At 42.2% G+C, this 9,797-nt stretch overlaps 1 pseudogene; it reads right to left on the bottom strand.

The window, feature by feature from the left end:
* Positions 1-4,521: 4,521 nt before the first annotated feature.
* Positions 4,522-5,797, bottom strand: LOC117088722 (annotated as a pseudogene).
* Between the last annotated feature and the right edge of the window lie 4,000 nt (positions 5,798-9,797).

Raw genomic sequence — 9,797 nt, 5'->3', positions numbered from 1 at the left:
CTAGACAATTGTCTTTATGACTCATGCTTAAAATACTTTATCTTTCATACGACATTCAGTAAATAAGGATGAACTCATGGGAGATTTAGGTATAAGCTAAATTTTAGCTTTTCAGACCAATCTGAATAGCTGATTCTCTGATATAAAAGTATAAGATGTCCAGTCGTCCTCTTTGTACATGGTGAGCTTTTTTTGTTTTATATTTTCCTTGTATCACAAAAATTTATTTAGGACATTGTAAAATAACGTAGTGAGATAGTAATGTTCTATATTAGCATGGTGTCTTTTATCCAGAAGGTTTGCCAAGTACTTTGTAACTTGAAGAAGAAATTGTTTTGTTCTCAATTTAAAAGCACCTCATTCTGAGATGAAATATTATTATTTTATGAGGCACAGCTGTACAAAATAGTATTTTAATGAAAGAAGCAGTCTTTTATGGAACTCTGAGAATCAGATGAGTATGCTGACACATAATTCAGTAGGCTCTTTGAGTTTCTTGTAGGATGGCATCTAAATTTTGTTGGACAACTGATTGGATTTCCTACTTTGAGTTATGGAGAAGTGCCATCATTTAATTATCAATAACATGTTTCATAGCATTCCGTACCTGAAATTAGCATCTACAAACTAACCCAAATAGGGAGTTTCATGAAGACTGCCCAAAAGTTAGAGGCACAAATAAATGAAAGATTTTGACATAAAAGTTACTGTAATATTTTTTATATTTTTAGTTTCCAAAGTAATAGAAATGCTAAGATTGTGCCAAGAATATTATGAAAAATGAATAGGATGCTAACAGTTATTTTGACTCCTTATGGTCATTAGTACAGATTAACAGGGAAATAGATATAGGAACACTATAAAGATTGTGTTTACCTGGACAGTAAATCTTGCTAGACATAAATTTTCATCTTTAGTAAGAGATTCAAAATAGTTATTTCATATACATATTACTAATTTTTAAAAATCCCAAGTTAATCCCAGTAACATAGAGCCAAGTAGGATAACAATACCCGATATTCTGTTTTGTAGACTACTATTTCATTTCTAAATATAGCAACACTGCTTATTTGGCAGTCAGAGTTCTGGCAACCCAACCTAAACATGCAGCTGAGACTCTAAACATAAATTAAAAAGGGCCCTGAGTGATCACAATAGATGTCAAAAAAGCCAGAACTTTATTGAGGTAGAGACATGCCAGCCCTCACATTTGGCAGATATTCCATTCTGCAACTGTTTATAAAAACAGAAAGGCTGCTATCATGAAGCACGTTGACAGCAGAGTCTGCATTAGTTTAGCAAGATTTCCAAACATGAACAAACAAACTTGTTTTGCTGTTAACTACTATCCAATGCAAAAGTCATTCTTGTTGAACTTAACTTTTGTTATTTTTTATATTTTTGAGATGGTGTTTCACTCTTGTTGCCCAGGCTGGAGTGCAATGGCACAGTCTCGGCTCACTGCAACCTCCGTCTCCTGGGTTTAAGTGATTCTCCTGCCTCAGCCTCCTGAGTAGCTGGGATTACAGACTCCCGCTACCACCCCTGGGTAATTTTGTATTTTTAGTAGAGACGGGATTTCTCCATGTTGGGCAGGCGGTCTCGAACTCCCAACCTCAGGCGATCTGCCCGCCTCAGCCTCCCAAAGTGCTGGGATTACAGGCATGAGCCACTGCTCCCGGCCGTACTTAACTTTTTCAACCATACTGAAATTTTTCTTGGGTCAAATAAGACCGCCAACTCACATCAACTTAACAGACAGCATGAATTGAAAAGCTCAAGGTCATGTCAGAAATCTTTCAAAACTGATAGGTTAGGAAATAGAATGATAATGCCTTACGTAACTGATGGCAAATTTATTCACTCAACAAACATTGTATTGGGTACATACTATGTGCTTGGTGCTGTTCTACTTAAGAGGATACATTAGTAAACAAAATCCTTGACCTCATGAAACTTATATTCTAGCAGAAGGAGGTAGAAAATAAGCATAATAAATTAATAAATGATATAGGGTGTGCAGTTCTTAAGTATTATGGCAGGGTAGAGGGAGATAGATTAAGCTGTGGGGGTGGGAATGTGCCTGGTATGTTTGAGAAACTGTGAGAAGGCCCATTTCCTGGGCAGAGCAATGGGGAGGCAATCCAGTCAGTGAGGTGAGAGGGCATGCCATCGTGTACACCTTTTTTGTTTTGTTTTGTTTTGTTTTGAGATAGAGTCTCACTCTGTCACCCAGGCTGGAGTGTAGTGGCTGATCTCTGCTAACAGCAACCTCCACCTTCCAGGTTCAAGTGATTCTTGTGCCTCAATGTGCTACCATGGCCCAGCTAATTTTTGTATTTTTAGTAGAGGTGAGGTTTCACCGTATTGGCTGGGCTGGTCTCGAACTCCTGACCTTGAGTAATCTGCCTGCCTTGGCCGTCCAAAGTGCTGGGATTACAGGCGTGAGCCACCACACCCGGCCGATCATGTACACTTTGTAGGCCACTGTCAAGATGCTTTTACTTGGAGTATAATGATGGAGAGGTCATGGGGTGGTGGGAGCGGGGGTTGAGATGTCTGAGGTACTTCTTCAGAAGGATCACTATGGCTGTAGTGTGAATGGAGAATAGATGATAAGGAATCTAGGATGGAAAGAAGAACACAGTTGGCAGGCAATTGTAGTAATTCAGATGAGAGTTTATAAAGTTTCCAAACATATTAAGTATTTTATTATAAACTTAAGAGTCTAAATCTATGCTGATATTGAAGGTAATGACCACACATTCTTAATTCTTATACAAGGCATGAGATTCTTTTTTCTTTTTCGAGATAGGGTCTTGTTCTGTCACCCAGGCTGGAGTGCAGTGGCAGCATCTCTGCTCACTACAACCTCCGCCTTCCAGGTTCAAGCGATTCTTGTGCCTCAGCCTCCCAAGTAGCTGAGACTACAAGCACCTGCCACAATGCCGGCTAGTTTTTGTATTTTTAGTAGAGATGGGTTTCACCATGTTGGCCACGCTGGTTGCAAGCTCCTGACCTCAAGTGATGTACCCGCCTCAGCCTCCCAAAGTGCTGAGATTACAGGCGTGAGCCACCGTGCCTGACCGGCATGAGATTCTTTTTTTTTTTTTTTTTTAATTTTTGAGACGGAGTTTCCATCTGTCACCCTGGCTGGAATGCAGTGATGCGATCTCTGCTCACTGCCACCTCTGCCTCCCAGGTGCAAGGGATTCTCTTGCCTCAGCCTCCTGAGTAGCTGGGATTATAGGCACCTGCTACCACACCCAGCTAATATTTGTATTTTTAGTAGAGATGGGGTTTCACCACGTTGATGAGGCTGGTCTCTAACTCCTGACCTCAGGTGATCCACCCACTTCGGCCTCCCAAAGTGCTGAGACTCAGGCAAGAGCCACCGCGCCTGACTATGGGATTCTTCTACAAGAGTGTCTGCCCCGCACATGGCACTTTCCCATGGAAGCTACCCACGCCCAAACCTTGCATCAGCTCAACTGTTTTGGACAAAGTGACCTCGTCCTTTCCCTCCTTCCAGCCTTGCGTTGATTGACTAGAGAGGGAATTGGACTCAAGCACAGTCAGCCATGGCATGCTAGTCCTTCAGGAGTGGGCCTGGGAAAAAAGGCTCTATCTAAATATTTTTGTGCTGGTTCAACCAGATTCTTCTCAGGGATTTAACTGAGAAGAATGAAAAGAAAACTAATTGATAACAGTAAGAGAAGGGGTCAGACAGGAGCAGATATGTTAACAGTGGAATGTTAGAGTAAGAAAAATTCTTGAAGTCCTGCTTCTCAGGTCCTTAGGGAAGTTTAAAAATCTGAATGGCCTAGTTTCTGGCTCTGTGGGGCAGATTCTAAGTGATTCCTGCTTTCCCTGAGTTCCATATATGCGTTAACTTGTATTGCTATTCCTCCTCATGTTACACTACTTGGGGCAAACTGAATACATCTCTATTCCTTACATGTAAAGAGCCTAACAGCCTAACCACTTGTGTAACAGTCTTCTTGCATTTGTAATCATCTATCAATGATTTTAGGCTATCACACATTGGGAGAGATTTTCACTGTCTACATCATTAATGTGTAGTGGAGAAGAACATGGAATTTGAAGTTAGCCTACTTGAGTTCAAATGCCAGCTCCATCCCTTACCAGTTGTGTGATCTTGGGCAAGGAATTTAACTTGTCTTTCTGTTTCCATATCTATTTTTTTTTTTTTAAAGAGATAACATACTACTTAGAGTTGTTGAGAAGATTACATGAGTGAATACTAAAAGCTCTCAGACAGTGCCTGGTGCATAATAAAGACCCGGGAGGCATCATAATCCAATGATGAAACAAGCCATTATTTCTAGATGATAAAAAATTCTCTGGGTGACTACTATCATGAGTTGGTTAACTGCTATTAGTTAGGGCAGTGGTATTTTTTTTTTTTTTTAATTACTTAGATTCCTTCAAAATAGTTAGGTAATTCCCATACCATATTGGCATATTTCATAAAGGTCTCATTACACCTTTTTTTTTTTTTTTTTTTGGTGACAGCTGACCATTTAGTAGAAACGAGTATTTACACAGTTGTGTAACAACTAGAAATGGCTACGTTTTCTTTCTCCCGACCCCCAAGCCTATTCCTTTAGGCATGCAGGTAACTGTCCCCCGCCACCTCCCATTTCTCCTCATTTCACCCAGAAACCGGAAACCCTGACTAAGGAACGAAGAAGTCTTACAAAGAGGAGGTCTCAAGTACCAATCTGCAGCCATTTGATTATGGAAGATAGGTCTGATGCTAAAAACAGTTTGTATCTAGCAGAGCCCAATTCCACAGGAATCCAAGCTCCAAGGCTGGGAGGCAGCAGGTGCTGGGGACAAGCTCACTGCTGAGAGTTGGTCTGGAGGACCCACTGGAGGATCTCATGGCGGTGCAGACCCTGGATTGCATTGTCGTAGATGGTGTTCACGCTGGTGCAGAGGGGCTGCTGCTGCGGCTGTCACCGGACAAGCAACCAGCCCTCCCGCGGCACAAAGCAGCAGCAGCAGCAGCAGCAGCAGCAGCCTCAGCACAGCCCAGGAATGAGTGTGCTTCCCGGGGAGTGGCTTGCGGGGGCAGGAGTCGGACTTAGATTTCGGTGCCTGATTTGTTTCCCTCTTAGGTTTCATCTCCTGTTCCCGCTTGGCTGCTTTGAGGGCATCATACTCCTTTCTCCCTCGCTCCTTCTCTTCCGCCATTCTCCCGCTTCCGCAGTTCCCTCTCCTGAGCTTCCTTTGCTGCCTGCTTGGCCTCAGCTTCTTCTCTGCCTCTCCTTCTACTTCCGGCTCTGCTGCCTCTCCCACTCCTGGTCTGCCTGCACGGCCTTCCTGTGCTGTGTGTGACGCCTTGTTTGCACACTCTTTCCACGGCTTCTCTCACCCAAGCAGTCGCCTGCCACCTTGGCCAGGCCAGGATCCAGAGGTTATCCTTCAGGTCCAGCCACTTCAGGTTCTGGAGCTGAGCAAAGCTCACAGGCAAGGTGAGCAGCCTGTTGTTGAGGAGAGCCAGGTCCTGGAGGTTGACCAAATGACCAGAGTCCGCCGGCAGCTGCTGCGGGTTGTTCTTTCTAAGGTCTAGCTTTGCCAGGTGTGTGAGGCCACAGAAATCCGACGGTAGAATAGTCAGTTTATTACAAGACAGATCCAGCGTGGTGGTCTTTGGAAGGGCAGCCAGTTCCTTGACCCGGACTTCATTCAGGTCGCTGAGGCTCAGGTCCAGTTCGTTGCCGTCCAGCTGGTGGCGGAGGTTCCCGCCTTCGCTGCCTGTCTTGGTCATGGTGAAGCTGGCTGAGCTGACCTGGCTCCGGGGTTCCCACGGCAAGGGAAAGGAGCTGAAATGCCGCTGGTCAGTTCAGCGGGGCCCCCTCGCAGCCCACCACGCCTGAGCCCTCTGCGCCTACACCTTCTTAATTGCAGAGAAACAGGTATCTAGGGAAAGGAGAAACAGGCAGTCATAGCTGTAGAGTGCCTGCTCTATACAGGAAGGAAATTGTGTTTGCTACTGGGGAAGGTGATGCTATTGCAGAAAAACTGAGTTCTCAACACACGACCGGGAAAATTTAGGCACACAGACACATTGTAGGGTTTATTGGGTGAAAAGTTAAAAAAGAAAGAGGAATTCTCCGCAAAGTGAGAAAGAGTCTTGATAGCAGGTTTTCCGCCTCACAGACTGAATCCCAAGGCACCACACAGGAACTGAGGAGGCTGGGCTCCTCCACCTGCAAACGGCCTGAACTTCTCGAGGCTCCACCCTGTCCTCCCAGGGCTTAGGTGGACATTATGCAGAGAGAATCAGTCGAGAAAGGACAGGCTTCATCTGGAACCAGCAGTCTGGTTTTAGGCTTGAAGGCAGGCAGGGTTTCCTCAGGGACCCTTGGCTGTCTGCTGTCCCTATCAATACCGACATCCGAAAAAGTCAGAACTTACTCACAAATAGAATCTGAACTCCATGAGGACTTAGAAGACTGTTTTAGTGGTGGAGGAACCTATGTTTGTCTTTTAAAACATATACCAGCACGTAGAATATAGTAGACACTCAATAAATATTTTTTAAATTAATGAATGTTGAATAAATGAAAAATAAGCACAATGAACAAAGAGGCAGAGATTTCAAAGCTAGAAGAGAAGTATAAAGGGCTATGGAAACATAAAAGAATGGATGATAAATTCTGACCACATTGGAATATGTTTATATAGAGAGAAGATTAAATATTTGAATTGGATCTTAAAGAAGAGTAGAGCTTTGACAAATGGTGCAGTGGAGTGGGACTTAAAGGGAGAGCTTTTCTACCAGAGGGAATTCCAAAGAATTAGAGATGTGAACATGCATATTTAGTCTGGGAAACAAAATAGAATGGGGGAATTAGAATTTAGGAGAGGTGGAGGACAAGAGTGATTGGAAGGCAGTGGCAGGAGATGTGCCTGGAAAGACTGGAACAAGAATGTAAAATGACCTCCTGTCCCATACTTCAGACTTTATTCTACAGGCATGAAATTAAAAAATAAAAAAAGTGGGAATGGTACCAGCTCCTCCTTGTACCTCTGGTAGAATTCAGCTGTGAATCCATCTGGTCCTGGACTTTTTTTGGTGGGTAGGCTATTAATTGTTGCCTCAATTTCAGAGCCTGCTATTGGTCTATTCAGGGATTCAACTTCTTCCTGGTTTAGTCTTGGAAGAGTGTAAGTGTCCAGGAAATTATCCATTTCTTCTAGATTTTCTAGTTGATTTGCGTAGAGGCATTTATAGTATTCTCTGATGGTTGTTTGTATTTCTGTGGGGTCGGTGGTGATATCCCCTTTATCATTTTTTATTGCGTCTATTTGATTCTTCTCTCTTTTCTTCTTTATTAGTCTAGCTAGCGGTCTGTCAATTTTGTTGATCTTTTCAAAAAACCAACTCCTGGATTCATTGATTTTTTGGAGGGTTTTTTGTGTCTCTATCTCCTTCAGTTCTGCTCTGATCTTAGTTATTTCTTGCCTTCTGCTAGCTTTTGAATGTGTTTGCTCTTGCCTCTCTAGTTCTTTTAATTGTGATGTTAGAGTGTCAATTTTAGATCTCTCCTGCTTTCTCTTGTGGGCATTTAGTGCTATAAATTTCCCTCTACACACTGCTTTAAATGTGTCCCAGAGATTCTGGTATGTTGTATCTTTGTTCTCATTGGTTTCAAAGAACATCTTTATTTCTGCTTTCATTTCGTTATGTACCCAGTAGTCATTCAGGAGCAGGTTGTTCAGTTTCCATGTAGTTGAGCGGTTTTGATTGAGTTTCTTAGTCCTGAGTTCTAGTTTGATTGCACTGTGGTCTGAGAGACAGTTTGTTATAATTTCAGTTCTTGTACATTTGCTGAGGAGTGCTTTACTTCCAATTATGTGGTCAATTTCGGAATAAGTGCGATGTGGTGCTGAGAAGAATGTATATTCTGTTGATTTGGGGTGGAGAGTTCTATAGATGTCTATTAGGTCCGCTTGGTGCAGAGATGAGTTCAATTCCTGGATATCCTTGTTAACTTTCTTTCAATCAATAGAAAAAGAGGGAATCCTCCCTAACTCTTTTTATGAGGCCAACATCATCCTGATACCAAAGCCTGGCAGAGACACAACAAAAAAAGAGAATTTTAGACCAATATCCCTGATGAACATCGATGCAAAAATCCTCAATAAAATACTGGCAAACCGGATTCAGCAGCACATCAAAAAGCTTATCCACCATGATCAAGTGGGCTTCATCCCTGGGATGCAAGGCTGGTTCAACATTCGCAAATCAATAAACGTAATCCAGCATATAAACAGAACCAAAGACAAGAACCACATAATTATCTCAATAGATGCAGAAAAGGCTTTTGACAAAATTCAACAGCCCTTTATGCTAAAAACGCTCCATAAATTTGGTATTGATGGAACGTACCTCAAAATAATAAGAGCTATTTATGACAAACCCACAGCTAATATCATACTGAATGGGCAAAAACTGGAAAAATTCCCTTTGAAAACTGGCACAAGACAGGGATGCCCTCTCTCACCACTCCTATTCAACATAGTGTTGGAAGTTCTGGCTAGGGCAATCAGGCAAGAGAAAGAAATCAAGGGTATCCAGTTAGGAAAAGAAGAAGTCAAATTGTCCCTGTTTGCAGATGACATGATTGTATATTTAGAAAACCCCATAGTCTCAGCCCAAAATCTCCTTAAGCTGATAAGCAACTTCAGCAAAGTCTCAGGATACAAAATTAATGTGCAAAAATCACAAGCATTCTTATACACCAGTAACAGACAAGCAGAGAGCCAAATCAGGAATGAACTTCCATTCACAATTGCTTCAAAGAGAATAAAATACCTAGGAATCCAGCTTACAAGGGATGTAAAGGACCTCTTCAAGGAGAACTACAAACCACTGCTCAGTGAAATCAAAGAGGACACAAACAAATGGAAGAACATACCATGCTCATGGATAGGAAGAATCAATATCGTGAAAATGGCCATACTGCCCAAGGTGATTTATAGATTTAATGCCATCCCCATCAAGCTACCAATGACTTTCTTCACAGAATTGGAAAAAACTGCTTTAAAGTTCATATGGAACCAAAAAAGAGCCCACATTGCCAAGACAATCCTAAGTCAAAAGGACAAAGCTGGAGGCGTCACGCTACCTGACTTCAAACTATACTACAAGGCTACAGTAACCAAAACAGCATGGTACTGGTACCACAACAGAGATATAGACCAATGGAACAGAACAGAGTCCTCAGAAATAACACCACACATCTACAGCCATCTGATCTTTGACAAACCTGAGAGAAACAAGAAATGGGGAAAGGATTCCCTATTTAATAAATGGTGCTGGGAAAATTGGCTAGCCATAAGTAGAAAGCTGAAACTGGATCCTTTCCTTACCCCTTATACGAAAATTAATTCAAGATGGATTAGAGACTTAAATGTTAGACCTAATACCATAAAAACCCTAGAAGAAAATCTAGGTAGTACCATTCAGGACATAGGCATGGGCAAGGACTTCATGTCTAAAACACCAAAAGCAACGGCAGCAAAAGCAAAAATTGACACATGGGATCTAATTAAACTAAAGAGCTTTTGCACAGCTAAAGAAACTACCATCAGAGTGAACAGGCAACCTACAGAATGGGAAAAAATTTTTGCAACCTACTCATCTGACAAAGGGCTAATATCCAGAATCTACAAAGAACTCAAACAAATATACAAGAAAAAAACAAACACCCCATCAAAAAGTGGGGAAAGGATATGAACAGACATTTCTCAAAAGAAGA

Source organism: Trachypithecus francoisi, unplaced genomic scaffold (genome assembly GCF_009764315.1).
Source record: "Trachypithecus francoisi isolate TF-2019V2 unplaced genomic scaffold, Tfra_2.0 Lachesis_group10, whole genome shotgun sequence".
NCBI lineage: Eukaryota > Metazoa > Chordata > Mammalia > Primates > Cercopithecidae > Trachypithecus > Trachypithecus francoisi.
The sequence above is the reverse complement of the archived record's forward strand: the minus strand, read 5'-3'. Positions and strand labels throughout refer to the sequence as shown.